The sequence below is a fragment of the Megalops cyprinoides genome, chromosome 1 (assembly GCF_013368585.1).
Source record: "Megalops cyprinoides isolate fMegCyp1 chromosome 1, fMegCyp1.pri, whole genome shotgun sequence".
NCBI classification, from domain to species: Eukaryota; Metazoa; Chordata; class Actinopteri; order Elopiformes; family Megalopidae; genus Megalops; species Megalops cyprinoides.
Window position 1 is genome coordinate 8,146,284 of NC_050583.1, and position 15,419 is coordinate 8,161,702.

The following is a 15,419-nucleotide window of genomic DNA, read 5'->3' on the forward strand; positions in this document are numbered from 1 at the left end:
AACCTGGAAAACAGGGACCAGCGGGTTTGTCTGGGGTTCAGACGTTTAGCCACTCTTCCAGTGCCAATTTGACTGCCAGTAATTCGCGATCACTGATGTCATAGTTGCGCTCGGTGGGTGTGAGGCGGTGGGAGAAAAAGGCGCAGGGGTGAAGTTTGTTGTCTGTCGGCGAGTGTTGTGACAGGGTGGCCCCCACTCCTATGTCTGAAGCGTCCACCTCCACTAACTGCTGGGCAGGATCCGGTTGGGTCAGGACAGGTGCTGAGGTGAAGCGGGTCTTCAGGTCGACAAACGCCTTCTCGGCTTCAAGGGATCAGGAGAATGCCATCTTAACAGAAGTCAGAGAGGTGAGAGGAGCAGCCACCATGCCGTAATTGCGGATGAAGCGGCGGTAGAAGTTTGCGAACCCCAGGAAGCGTTGCAGCTCCCGACGTGAAGTGGGGCGAGGCCACTCCTCTACCGCCCCGACCTTCTGCCTGTCCATCTGGATGCTTCCCGCGGAGATGACAAAACCCAGGATGTCGATGGTGCTCTGATGGAATTCGCACTTGTCTGTTTTGAGGTATAGCTGGTTCTCCAGCAGGTGCTGAAGGACGCGACGGACCGGGAGCGAGAAAAGATCAGAATGTCGTCCAAATAAACAAACGCGAACCGATTGAGCATGTCTCGGTGGACGTTGTTCACCAGGGACTGGAAAACAGCCGGGGAATTCGTCAGACCGAATGGCATGACCAGATATTCATAATGCCCAGGGGAGGTGTTGAAAGCTGTTTTCCACTCGTCCCCCTCTCGAATTCTGACCAGGTGGTAGGCATTGCGGAGATCCAACTTGGTGAAGATGGTGGCACCCTGTAGTGACTCAAAGGCAGACGACAGAAGGGGTAGGGGGTAGCGGTTCTTGACAGTTATGGTGTTGAGACCCCGATAATCAATGCAATCCTGCCCCAGCGGGCGAGGAGGACTGGTGGATGATCCCTGCCGCCAGGGATTCATAGCCTCGGTCTCCGTTGGGGACAGGGAGAACAGCCCTAGGGGGTGACGAACTGGGCAGGAGCTCTATGGCACAGTCGTAAGGGCGATGCGGGGGCAGCGAAGTGGCACGGGACTTGCTGAACACCGGCTTAAGGTCCAGATACTCCGGCGGTACTGCCGACAGGACCGGAAAATCCTCGGATGCAGGGGGGCTGGTGAAGCAGAGACCAAGGCATCGCGAAGGCAGTGTGAGTGGCAGAAGGGGCTCCAGCCCAGGATCTTATTGCCCTCCCAGTCAATGTGCGGATTGTGCCACACTAGCCAGGGGTGACCCAGGACCACGGAGGCTTGAGGGGTGTTGAGGAGATGCAGCATTCTCTCCTCGCGGTGGTTGCCGGAAATGAGGAAACTCACCAGGGGGGTGGCGTGGGTGATGCGGACCAGCGGGGCTCCAGTGAGGGCGTGGGCCTCCAATGGTGAGTGCAGTGGGATGCGGGGCAGGTGCAGCTGGGCCGCCAGGTCGGCATCAATGAAGCTTTCATCAGCTCCCGAATCTATTAGGACAGAAACGGCGTGAGGCTGACCCCCGACGATCAGGGTGGCGGTGAACAGAGGATGGACTTCAGGGGACTGGTGTAAGGGGGTGCCGCTCACCCGTAATCCCCTCGCTACTGGGTGAGCACTGGCTTTTGCCGGGCAGATTGCCACAAAGTGCCCTTTCTGCCCACAGTACAGACAGGACCCAGTGCTGATCCTCCTCTGACGCTTGGCAGGTGACAGGCGAGTCCAGTCGACCTGCATCGGTTCCGGAGGGGCAGGTGGAGGAGATGCAGGGCTGCTCCCGGGAGAGACTGGGCGGACCTCGGGAACCTCTCTCCCTGCGGCACTGCATCAGGCGTTGGTCTACACGAATGGCCAGGTCCACCACGGCATCGAAGCTGGCAGGTAGCTCCCAGGTGGCTAGCTTGTCCTTGATGGGCTCCGAGTTCCACCCGCTGGAGGCAGTGAGGGTGCGGAAATCAATTGTGAAATCCGACACCGATCGGCGTCCCTGGCGGGTCAGCAGCATCTCCCAGGCAGCCTCACGACCGTGCTTGGAAAGGTTGAACACCTTCATCTCTTCGGTGAAGGCTGCGTAGGAGTGGCAGAAAGAGGCGTCCCAGACTGCGGTGCCCCACTCCCTGGCACGGCCTGTCAGCAGGGTGATCACGTATGCGATCTTTGTCCAGTCCATGGGGAACATAGAGGGCTGGAGCTTGAACATCAAGGAGCACTGGGAGAGGAACGACCTGCAGGATCGCCGGCATACGACTCAGGAGGTGGCAGTCGGGGTTCCAGACTCGGAGGCACAGGCGGGACAGGGGGAGAGACAGCTGCGGGTGGTGCTGGGCAGCTCTGCTGGCTCTGCTGCAACTGCTGCAGCTGAGCCGTGATGCCGGCTATGCTGGTGGCGAAGCTCTCCAGGGACCTGCCGATTGCCTCCAACTGGCTCTGATGGGTTTCCAGCAGGGTGCCTTGCAGCTCCAACGCCGCTCTCAGCTGGGGAAGGTCCGCTGAGTCCATGATGGCCAGTTCGTACTGTCAGGGCACAGGCAAGGACTCAGGCGCGGACCACGAGAACTCCAGATTCCAAGTGCCTTCATTAAGGACGCAGGGCAGAATCGTAACCATAAAACAGGCAGGGTAATGACCAGGTGGGCAGTCCGAACGCAGTCAGGAATCAAAGCCGGGGACAGGCAGGGTCAATCCAGGTAGTCAGGTAGATCAGGTGAACAAGGCAGGGCAGCAGGCAGGAGCAAAGTCGAAGTGCAGGCAGGGTTGATTAGGGGAACAGCGATCAGGCAGAAACCACGGCGGGAACGAGACAGGTACAAACACACTGCAACGAACTGGCAACAAGACAGAGACAAGCAGGGTAGATATAGGGCTGGACTGATGAGATGATGGGAAGCAGGTGTGCAGGTAGGCAGGTGGAGATGATGGGGTGGGCGGAGACAGGGCGAAGAGTGGGGCAGGGCTAGAACACAAGGAAAACAAAAGCAAATGGACAGGAAAAACAAAAACACAACAGCTAGGGGGCGGGAGCACTGACACTCATGTCTGATGTCTTCTTATGTGTCATGTCATATTTATCCACTCAATATAACACAAGTTTTTTTTATTAAATATCTTATTCATTTTGTTATTTGAGGGCACCTACATTGTTTTTGAAAGCACTGCGAAGAACAACCCTTTTATCTCAAGGCATATTGCAATAAACTGACAATGTGTTGTGCTTTAATTGCAATTCAAAATAATGTCAATTCAATTCAAATTTCAATTCGAAGTCTTTTCATTCCCTCCATTAAACCACAAGTGTAACTGAATTACGTCAAAAGACTTTTCATTCAACATCACATATTAAATACTCCTGCATACCTCGATGTAAACTAGAGCTCATTAACACTGTTAAATCAGAACACCCTAGTCACAAAAAAAAATCCCACAAAAAATCCCACAACATTATACAATTATTGTTTTCATCATCATGGTGATCTATTCATCTGCCATTTTACACACATTGAGTGGGGACCATAACAGATAGAAGTGTGTAAATATAAGACAAGAGGCTGATTTGAAGTACCTATATTGTATGTGTATTGTATATTGTAACACAGCAGAGTATATTTATGCTTAATATTTGACTTACTTGAATTCTCCCTACTTCGATTCCAAATGTATTTTTACTTTTTTTTAAGAGTACTTCTAAGATAAGGTCTTTAATGTCAAGTCTTATTGCAATACGTGGGAAGTCAAGTTTTGGAATTTGTAACTTTCAGTGGGTTGAGAATGCATTTTCTGATAATTTCTGTTCAATTCTATTGAGTTCTATTTAAATTTTAATTTCACTTTCAGTTTCAAGTGCTGTCATCCCCTGCTTTAAACCACAGGTTTAACTGAATCACTTAAAAACTTTCCATTCCACATCACCTCTTATCTAAACCTCAGCTCAGTGTACACTAAGGCTGATTAGCATTGTGTTAACTCAGAACACCCTAGCCACAAGAAAAAAACCCACAAAGGTATATTCTTAAAATATGACAAGATAAAAACTGTTATAAATCCACTGTTAATACTAAAATGAAGAAAATGTATTTAACAACACATCTAAACATCTGATTTTTTTTAATTTCAGTATATCAGGGTGATTTACTAATCTGTACCTCCACTGTTTGCATAGGCCCAGGCTCTGGCAGAGTAAGGAAGCCCAATGATCCTGCCTATAGCCTCAATTACCAGCTTTTTTTCTGTTTTGTTCAGCTACCCTTACATATGCCTGATTACAGTGATTAATACAGATGCATACACAGACCATCCCTGAGCACAAAGAGTTGCATTGCTTGTCATCTATTTGTCCCTTATGCGAAACACCAGCTATGCTTTGATTGACTGGAGGAATCAACTGTGCTGAATCTGATTTCTTTGCCCCTGCATACATATTTGATTATATATGAGCATGGTGTTGTGAAAAAGGATGTTGGATGTAAGCCTGGCCCAAACTCACCGGTGAGAGGTCTGCTTTCCCCTCCCACCAGCAAGAATCAGAAGTTCATGGTGCAAGTTGAGGAGGAGGATGAGTCATTATATTACATCACTGGCATTGAGCAGACACTCTTACCCAGAGTGATTTACAGGTGTTATCCATTTTTATACAGTTGGATATTTACTGAGGCAATTGTGGGTTAAGTATCTTGCCCAAGGGTACAGCAGCAGTGCCCCTGCGGTGAATCGAACCAGCAACCTTTCGGTTACAAGTCCTGCTCCTTACAACAATGCTACACTGCCACCACAGTCCATCTTGAGTCCATTAAGAGACACCCTGTACTGCGCATCTAATCTTCCTGTCTTGTGATGTCCTAAACTGCAGACTGCAACATCTTTCAGCTGTTTGGGTTCGTCCCAATCTGTCTGTCCATCTGTCCATCCCTCCAGCTGCACTTTCTTGAGTGTGTGAGTGAAACCCAGGAAACTTCTCACAACTCCGTTTGGCCAAGGAGGAGGCTTACAGAGGTGGGGACAGATCCCTGTACAAGCAGGCCAGAACCACACTGACAAAGGAGATCAGAATGGCTAAAAGAAGCTACACTGAGAAAGCTGAAAAACAGGTTTTCGGCCAACCACCCTGCATCAGTGTGGAGAGGCCTGCAAGACATCACAAACTACCGAAGACCACCCCCCCTCCGCTGAGGCAAACAAAGACCTGGCTGACGACCTGAATGTCTTCTACTGCAGGTTTGAGAGGGACAAATTCACACCCCTCACCCCCTCCAGCCCAACGACAATAGCCCCCATCACACCTCATCAGATCAACCCCCCTAACCCCCCCCCGATACTCAGACTGCACTCAAAATATGTGTAGAGGATGTGAGCCGGCTCTTCCAGAGACAGAAAACCAGGAAAGCACCGAGCCCAGACGGCATCTCCCCCTCCTGTCTTAAAGCCTGTGCTCACCAACTGGCTCCAATCTTCACACATATCTTCAACAGATCCCTGGAGCTGTGTGAAGTCCCCTCCTGCTTCAAACGCTCCACCATCATCCTGGTCCCCAAGAAACCCTCCATCACAGGACTGAATGACTACAGCCCTGTCACTCTGATGTCTGTGGTCATGAAGTCCTTTGAACGACTGGTGTTGGCCCACCTGAAGAACGTCACAGGACACCTGCTGGACCCCTTGCAGTTTGACTACCGTGCATACAGGTCAGTGGATGATGCAGTCAATATGGGACTGCACTATATCCTGCAACACCTTGACTGCCCAGGGACATATGCAAGGATCTTTTTTGTGGACTTCAGCTCTGCATTTCCTACCAAGATGGCTTCTCTGGTATTATTTATACTATAAAGGCCAAAGATATTTTGGAAAAAGGGGTTTGAAATGATTTTTAACAGCATTTAACATTCACTGGGGTCACAGGATTGTCATTCATAAGACTGCATGCTTGTGTTTTCTCTGTATCGTTACCTTCTGTGTCTGTACCTTTTGCTATCACTAGAGCTTTGTGCATTAGGGTCATCTTGTGGCTTTTACTTCCTGTTGACTTCTCACCTACTGAATGCTGTACTCATTCATGCTCAGATTATTATTTATATAATGCGATGACAATGTACAGCAGGAGAAGACTGTCTCACTATACAGGCCAAAGACATTTTGATACATACGATTGTCACTCATAAGACTGCACACTTGTGTGTGTGTGTGTGTGTGTCTACCTTTTGCTATCACTAGAGCTTTGTGCATTAGCATCATCTTGTGGCTTTCACTTCCTGTTGACTTCTCTTGGCTGTTAAGTATGGTTGTTGACAGAGCTTTGTGAGTGCTACGTGTGCTATGTGTCTGTGGTGGTTGTGTTTTCTCTGTATGCATGTCTAAGTACATCCATATGTGTGTTTTCTTATGCTTGAATGCTACAGTATATTTGCAAGATTATCTTACACTTCCCACATTGCTAGCGTTGAGACCTTTGGCTGTGGATCTCCAAATGGATGTCATCCCACCATCTAAAGCTGAACCTCAGAAAAACAGAACTGCTCTTCATCCCAGCCGGCCCTTCTCCCCTGCTTGACCTCTCCATCACCGTCGATGGCACCACAATACCATCCTCTCAGTCAGCAAAGAGCTTGGGCGTCATCCTCGACAGCAACCTAGACTTCAAGGAGTACATTGCTCGCACGTCACGGGCCTGCCGATTCCTCCTCCACAACATCAGGAGGATTCGTCCGTTCCTGACAATATACGTGATGCAGCTCCTTATCCAGGCCACAGTTCTCCCTCGACTGGACTACTGCAACGTTCTCCTCACAGGCCTCCCAGCCTGTACCACCCAGCCTCTCCAGCTCATCCAGAACGCAGCTGCCCGACTAATCTTCAACCTCCCCAGATTCTCCCATGTTACTCCCCTGCTTAAACCCTCCACTGGCTTCCTGTCACTGCCAGGATCAGATTCAAGACCCTGACCCATGCCTTCTCTGCAATCAACAGGACAGCCCCTGCCTACCTCCAAGAACTCATCCAGCCCTACACACCAGCCCGACCCCTGCGCTCAGCAGCAACTGGACGCCTCGCTCCTTGCATGGTCAAGGCAGGAGGTGCTCGTTCTGCCAGACATTGGCGTTTCACCTACATCGCTCCCCAGTGGTGGAACGAACTCCCTGTCCTGCTACGGACAGCTCCTTCACCCCATTTTTTCAGACAGGGCCTGAAGACTCACCTCTTCAGACTCTACCTGGACTGACCCACCACACAATTGCTGCCCCCCCAATCAGTGCTGTTGTAAATTGCTGTGCTTTTTAAATTGTTTCTTGTTGCCGCCTTTACCCTGACACTCATTGCGCTGTTTGAAGTTGTTGAAGTTTGCTGTTTGAAGGTGTATCATATTAGTTGCCCTATACGCTGTAGTTGTACAAATCTGATAGTACTGTGTCCTCAAACAGACCTTGCTCTCAGCTGAGTACTGTCTGATTGTGGAACTGTACACATCCTGTCCCCGTACTGTCGCTATACTTACTGTATGCACTTTTGTACGTCACTTTGGATAAAAGCCTCTGCTAAATAAATAAATGTAAATGTAAATGTAAATGTGGATATGACGTGTCAGTTGAGATGACATAGGGGGAAATAGGCAAGGAAATTCCCATAAATGGTAAGGATCAAGTGGAAAGAAGCTATTTACTTAGCATTAATTAAGTAGCACTAATATGTCAACCAGCACATTACACTATTAAGTAAATAAAAGTGACTCAGAGTGCAGTCCTCATCAAAGGAAATGTTTCAGTAGCTACCCAACTATAGTCATGCTGTCACCATGTCATAAATCAACAGGCAAGCTATCCCCACTTAAATTTGGTGTGTGTATCTAAATGAAATATCACGATAGTAACATTGGCTAAATTCGATCTGCTAGGAGTCACAGGTTTAATTTCATTGTGATCAATGCAGGTCAAAGTCACTTATAACTATACACTTTCAAATTGAATCAGGGGAAACAAAAATCATAAAACCAGGGGCCAATCATGATAAAACTGGAATATGATTCCCTAACTCTGGGTAAAAGCAGTCAAATGACTTCTGACGAATAGTGGAATGTTAACAGGTTATGGCATGAAAAATTCACAAGTTAAATTCAAGAGGCAGTTGGGCAGTCAAGGGGTGGCACAGTGCCCTCTGGCAGGATATGAGGGGAAACCTTCTGCCCAACACTGTCCACCACAGAGACATTTTGAGTTTTCCTGTGCATTTTGTCTGTTGAAGCATGGTAAAATGCTAATCACAGGTGGGTGGGGCTGCAGGAGCTTGTGCAACATGTTATACTGCATTCACTCCATTGCCCTGTACCTATAGAACTTCTACTTTCTAGTAGACAGAAACCAAGGCTTCTTTCGTCGTCAGGCACATATGAGTGGTACCAGAGAAATGTATCTATGGAATTGGCCATTCCATACTCTACACTCATTCTATATACAAGATTCTAAAAGACCAACATGAGCATCTTCAACACCAACATGAACAATAAACATATCCATGCATCTAGAATTCTCCTTTGAAGAATCAGCTGCTTGCACAGATATGACTCTTCTACGACTGTACATTAAACTATGATTTTCTTCTCTTTCGGCCAGACAGGTTTCACACAGCTGAGAAAAGTTTGTTCTGTCGTCTGATTGTTTATGTAAATATTCTAATGCTTTTGAACACTGGTGTTGAGATTGATGTCAAATTAAAAATGTTTTGATGTGGATTTCATATGCAGTGCAATGATTTAATGTACTGTATTCCAATACTGTGTTGTTCTACAGATTATGGAGCTACATCTCCATGTGATCAACTGAGGATTGTGTTGGTGGGTAAGACTGGATCAGGAAAGAGTGCAACAGGAAACAGCATCCTGGGGAAAGTGGAGTTTAAAGCAGGAAGTCAATAACAAAGAAATGTGAGAGACAGATTGCAGAGCGTGAAGGAAGGAGCATTGCTGTGATTGACACCCCAGGAGTCTTTGACACATCAGTGACTTTAGAGGAGGTGAGAAGTGAAATAGAGAGATATTTCCTCTCATCTGTCCCAGGACCACATGTGTTTCTGCTGGTCTAAAATCGGCCCAAAGTCTACCGAGAGCAAATTCACCAATATTTGATGGTGTCTCACTGGCTTGAAGTGCAACCATCAAAAACTTTGGTGTCATGATTGATCCTGAGCTCTCTTTTGACACACATATAAAAAACACCTCCAGGACTGCTTTCTTTCATTTGAGGAATATTGCCAAAATCAGGAAAATTCTATCAATACACAATGCTGAAAAGCTAATCCATACATTTGTTACATCCAGATTGGACTACTGTAATGCCCTCTTGTCAGGATGTGCATATGCCTCCCTAAAGCCCCTTCAGTTGGTTCAAAATGCAGCTGCTTGTATTCTAACCAGAACAAAGTGCTTTGGGCACATCACCCCAGTATTAGCTTCTCTCCTTTGGCTACCTATCAAATACTGCATTGATTTCAAAATACTTCTTCTTACGTTTAAAGATTTAAATGGGCTTGCCCCTCCCTACCTTAAGGACCTTCTTCGCCCATATTCTCCAAAACGAACTCTACGTTCCCAAAGCGCAGGACTTCTCATTGTTCCAAGAGTGGTTAAAAGCAGCGTTTCTCAAACCTCTCCTGGAGGACCCCTCATCCTGCATGTTTTAGATCTTCCCCTGCTCCAACACAGCTGATTTAAATGATCAGTTTGTTATTAAGCAGCTTCAGGAGTTCATAACGAGTTGATCATTTGAATCAGCTGTGTTGGAGTAGGGAGAGATCTAAAACATGCAGGCTGTAGCGGAGCGAGCGGGGGAAAGGGTGCAGCTGCCCCGAGCCCACGGTGCTTCCAATCTGCCTGACTGAACATGCATTTTTGTTGTTTAGTTGAGCCGCGGTATTTAATAATGGTCTCACGCAATGAGGTGTGCCGAAATAGCACAACTCGTTATATATGCATTTCTTTCCATTCCGCCCTTCCGTCTCTGTAAGTTTCCCCTTGGATCTGTCTTGCATCTCCATACAGCCTATAACAGGCTGTGTATGGGCCCACTACAGGTCCTCTCCCCCTTTGCAATGAGCCATCGGCTCCGCCCCTGCATGCAGGACAAGGAGTCGTCCAGGCGAGGTTTGAGAAACGCTGGGTAAAAGTACTATAGGTGGTAGAGCCTTTTCGTACCGAGCCCCTCTTTTGAGGAACTATTTACCCACCACAGTTCAGGGAGCACACTCTCTCCGCTTTCAAGTCTAGGCTAAAAACTTATCTCTATTCCAACTTCTTTAGTTGAGGGACACGGCACGACGCTGACTGATTGCAGAGACTCTGGTGGACTAAGTGGTCATTGCTGTCAGTACATCACGGCCTGGGTACTCTGTGTTCAGCTGATCCGGCTGTGGTCTGGTGTTGACTGCCTTAGGGTCACCCTCATGATTGTGCTGGCCCCTTGCCTCTCGTCCCCTAGGTATGCTGCCATAGTGCTTGTCTGCTGGGATTTTTCCTTATTACGCACATACATCCCTCTTCCCCCCTCTGTTCCTCCCTTTGCCTTTATGTTTCCATTCCTGCACTTAACATCCACTAGTCACTGTTCTCTGTTTGTTTCCTGTCCCTGCTCTGGGCTCCTGCCTGGGGCTGTAGTCCAAGCGTCACATCCTGATTTCCAGTCCTGCTTCCTCGCTGCCCTGCCTGTCAAGCCAAGCTCCGGACATTCTAGGATACATTTCATAATTACTCTGTTGTTAATTACTACTGTCTATCAAACTCAAATGTCTTAAAGTACATTGTACAAGTTTTTTTCTCTAATTCTATCTGCCCAGTGCCGGCCAGAAGCAGTCGGGCTCCCCCTCTCAGCCGGGCTCTGCTCAAGGTTTCTTCCTGTTAATTAGGGAGTTTTTCCTTGCCACTATTGCCTTAGTCTTGCTCTCAGGCCTGGGAACAATGTAAAGCTGCTTTGTGACACCTTGTGTTGCAAAAAGCGCTATACAAATAAAAATAAAATTGAAAAGTGGTCATCAGGCTGGGGATACGCACACAGGAGGAGAGGAATGCAATGCAGTGAATCCAGGAGAAGTTTGGAGAGGAATCAGCAAGGTACACAATGCTGCTGTTTACAGGTGGAGACCAGCTGGAACAACCAGTGAAGGATTTTATAAAGCAAAACTTTGTACTGAACTTTGTAGTCTGACACCTTTGAATACTATGTCTTCAAGACAAAAACAATATCATTTGGGTTCGAGAGCTTCTGGGTAAGATGGATGTAATGGTGGAGAGGAATGGAGGACAATGTTATACTAATGAGATGTATGAGGAACCTCACAGAAAGATCAGAGGAAGAGAGAAGGGAGAAGGGAGAAGAGAAGGAAGGTAGAGGTGAGAAAGAGGCAGGAGGAGAAGAGAAGGATTAGGGAAGAGATGGAGAGATCAGGGAAAAGACAGAGAGAGATCAGAGAATATCTACAGAGAAAGGTCAGGGAAGAGCTTGAGAGAGAAATTAGAAAATATCTACAAAGAGTAGTAAGAGAAAAGGATAAGAGAAAAAGGAAGGAGGATGAGAGACAGAGGCAAGAGCAAAAGATTAGGAAAGAGATTAAAGAAAATGGAGCGAGAAGAGAGAGAGATTAAGGAAGAAAGAGACATAAGAAAGAGGGGGAAATTATAGAAATGGAGAGGCAGAGAGAGGAAGAATGGGAGAGAGTGAAAAAAGATGAGAGAGAGGAATAGGAAAAGGTTTGCAGCAGCAGAAATAGGAGCAGCAGTAGGAACAGCAGCAGCAGCAGCAGCTGGAGCAGTTGCTTTAGCAACAGTAGACATTACAGCAGCATTTGGATAGCAGCAGTAGCTGCACCTTTACTGGGAGTAGGAGTATTGATAGCAGGTGGTTATGCAATATATTTAGGAGTTAAACTGTGTAGGTCCTACGTTGCACACTTGGCAAGTGGTTCAATCTCAGTTATCTTATTTCTTGACAAGGACTAAGACCCCACAGCAGCAGAATAAATTTCACCAGATTAATATAATTGTGACGGACCCGCCCTGAGCAGTAACGTAGCCCTTTGAAGGTGGTCGTGGCCACAAGAAACAAGGACAGAGTGAGGGTACAAAATAGCAGGGTTTTATTAAAGCTTGTACAACTGATAAACAATGGAAACCCAAATAAACCAAAGTGGATCAAATGAAAAAAGGCAAAAAATAAAGAAAAAAAAGTTAAAAGAAGTAAAGATAACAAAAAAGTCAAAGTCCTTGCCAGTCAAAGCCTCCACAAAAAATTATTACAGAGGCCTGAAATCATCAATAAAGAACTCAATCAAAAGGGAAAAGTACCTTTTTAACCATATCTGCTCTTGCACAATCAAGAGCAACATCAATATCAGCAGAGCACAACCCAGGACAATACACATCACGCCTGACTCTGAACAACACTGACCTTCATTAGACAAACACACCATAAAAATCAATGGGGCACCATAAAACACACAATGGAGGGGGGGGTACAAATATAACAAATAACACAAACACCCACAAGACATGTCCTGGAATGAACCATACACTTTAACTAGTATTATAAAAATGCAGAACCCATTAGTCACCACTAAACATATTCATAAAAGAAGAGAGCACGTTTTAAAGAACACAGCTCGGCCGTAGCTGCTTCCTCGACCCCCGTGGCCAAGAACAGTAGGTTTGCTCGGCCCTCCCCATAGAAACCAGATAAATTTGTCTCGTTTCCAGCCAGCACTCCTTTTGATGCTGGACTCACCTGCAACAATATCACTCAAAAGAGGTAACCAACATTTCCTTTTATACTTAATGTGTGTATATATATATATATATATATATATATATATATATATATATATATATATGTGTGTGTGTGTATGTGTAATATAATATAATACAGAATGGCATCTTACAATAAGGACATCTGCTAAGCAAATATGTAATATTAACATGATGGTAGATGTATGTATTTTATGCAGTCATTTTACAAACATCCAGATTACTTTACTATAGTAAGACATAAAACATTCTGATTAATGGTTTTGTGTTGCTGCCAACTGGCTTATATTTGCATTATTTAGCATTTTACAGTTATATTTGCATTTGTTTTGATGCAGCTTACTACTTTTTTTTTTTTTTTAGAAAGTAGAGAGAAAGATTAGCTGGCTTGCTCTTCAGGTTAGCTGTTAGTGCTATCAGTACCAGTGGGGGTATAGTCAATATGGCAAATGATTTATACATAGTTTAAGGTCCAGTCAAGTAAAAAAAAAAGAATAAATAAATAAACAAATAAATAAAATAATCCCATCTCGGGCTGTGCGATATGACCAAAATGTCATATCCCGATCAGGATAGGTCATTTCATATCCCACTAACGATACATATCACGATATAGCACATTTTCTGTAAATTCAATAAATAGTTTATATAAAATGACCAAATAGAAAGCTCTATTTCTTATTATATTTTGAATTATATACTCGACAAATAAAGGTACTTACTCATATCTGATTATTTTTCTCCTTTTATTTAGAACCTTTGTGCAAATTTTCAATTTACGCCTCGTTTCCATGCAGCTCTGTGTATTTATGCGAGTCAACCGGAATTCCATTCATTCCTATGGGAACCTCCGTGATCTCCGATGTGTTTGCGAAACTCCTCCTTACGTTTTTTTAGGTCCAGATTTTGCCTTCGAGTGCGTTGAAAAAATTAACTTTTGCGGCGGATTTCGGAAAGACCGGTATGCACTGTGTGCCAGGAAGTTAATGGCATTGGAAAAACGAATCAGCTAACGCGCCATTTCCTTCAATTCAGTTGCTTGACTAGTGATCGAAGTTAAATAAAAGTGAGAGTTCATTAAACATATTTTAAAGAAAGAATTTGCACAATCAGGCAACCTTTTGCATCGACATAGACACTTTAACCAATAATCTTAAGGAATACAGATCATCTTTATCACTTTGATATGAAAACTCCCTTCCATTCTACCACTGTGATTTCCCTCCATTATATTGCCGCTCATTTGACATATACATAGAGGTTGCTTCACCGTTGCATTCATTCCATGATGACACCGACACGAGTGAGGGTTACGTTTTGATTCATCTCCTTCCCCTTGCGTTGAACACCACAGGGAATATTGCATATATTATACCGAATAACGGACACCAAACAAAACTGTGTGGAAACGAGGAAACACTAGACTGGAAAAATTCTAGCTAATTTTAGCTTTGACGAAACAGCGATTTAACGTTAAAAAAATATATAGCAAATGCTAACTGAAAACTATGAGAAGCTTAATAACGCCAATGAAAACAAAGAATCATGTAATGTAACACACGCACTACGCAGCATAAAATTAAGTTACGTGCGAAAGGGTTAAGCATGTAACAAAATATAAAATATTAATGTATTAAATAAAGGTAAATAGAAAACACTTTTCAACTATAGTTCTGTGTCACGTTCACTCTCCTTCATGTCTGTTTGTGTTGCCTTCGTGCAAATTTCCTGCCTGCATTGGCGCCGTGTGGAAGAACGCAAAGTGTCGTCCAAATGACGAAAAATATAGCCGTAAAATGTGTGATTTGCGACACAACGAAATAAACGATAGAGCATAATATGAAACGATAGACGTTTTCTGTCGTCACGCGATATATATTGTCATATCACACAGCCCTAATCCCATCTCAAGATATGAACCCCTGCTCAGGCATTTTATTTTCATTTCAGTTCAAATTCATTTCAGTTTTACTTTCAATTTCAAGTCTTGTCATCATCCACTGACTGCATTAAACCACACGTTTAACTGAATTACTTCAAAAAGCTTTTCCTTCCACATCACATATTAAATATAGCTTTCCATCTGTACTTTAGATGTGTGTAGAGCTTTATGCATTCCCTTCATTTTATGGCTTTGACTTTTCCTGTTGATGTTCACACATTAACATTGAGACCCATTGTGGTTGTGATGGGTGAATTCAGACAAGACAAGTAAGGAAATTCCCATACCAGGATACGTGTGTGTGTGCTCTGTTCAAAATGTTGGTTTGATGTAACCTTTTGTTAATCAACATCTTTCCTATCTCGTCAAAACATATATGTAATGCAGTAGTTACTGACTGACTCTCATCTTTTGCCTGTCTTGTAACTGTGCTAACCTGCAGACTGCAGCATCTTGAAACATATCTGTCTGCCTGTGCTTTGTCTCTGTGAACCCTGAATGAAGCCCTTTGAAACTGCAGGAGATTGTAGACATACCACACTGCAGTGGTCACAGAATATACACCATACAAGGCAAAGATATTTTGAAGAAAAATCTGTTTGGGCTGTGGCATGCAATTTGAATTTATGCAGCCTTGTGTTTTCTCTCCATGTCTGTACTTTATATGTACAT

At 45.0% G+C, this 15,419-nt stretch overlaps 1 pseudogene; it reads left to right on the forward strand.

Moving 5' to 3' along the window:
• The first annotated feature begins 4,486 nt into the window (after window positions 1–4,486).
• LOC118787642 lies at window positions 4,487–11,422 on the forward strand (annotated as a pseudogene).
• The last annotated feature ends 3,997 nt before the right edge of the window (window positions 11,423–15,419 follow it).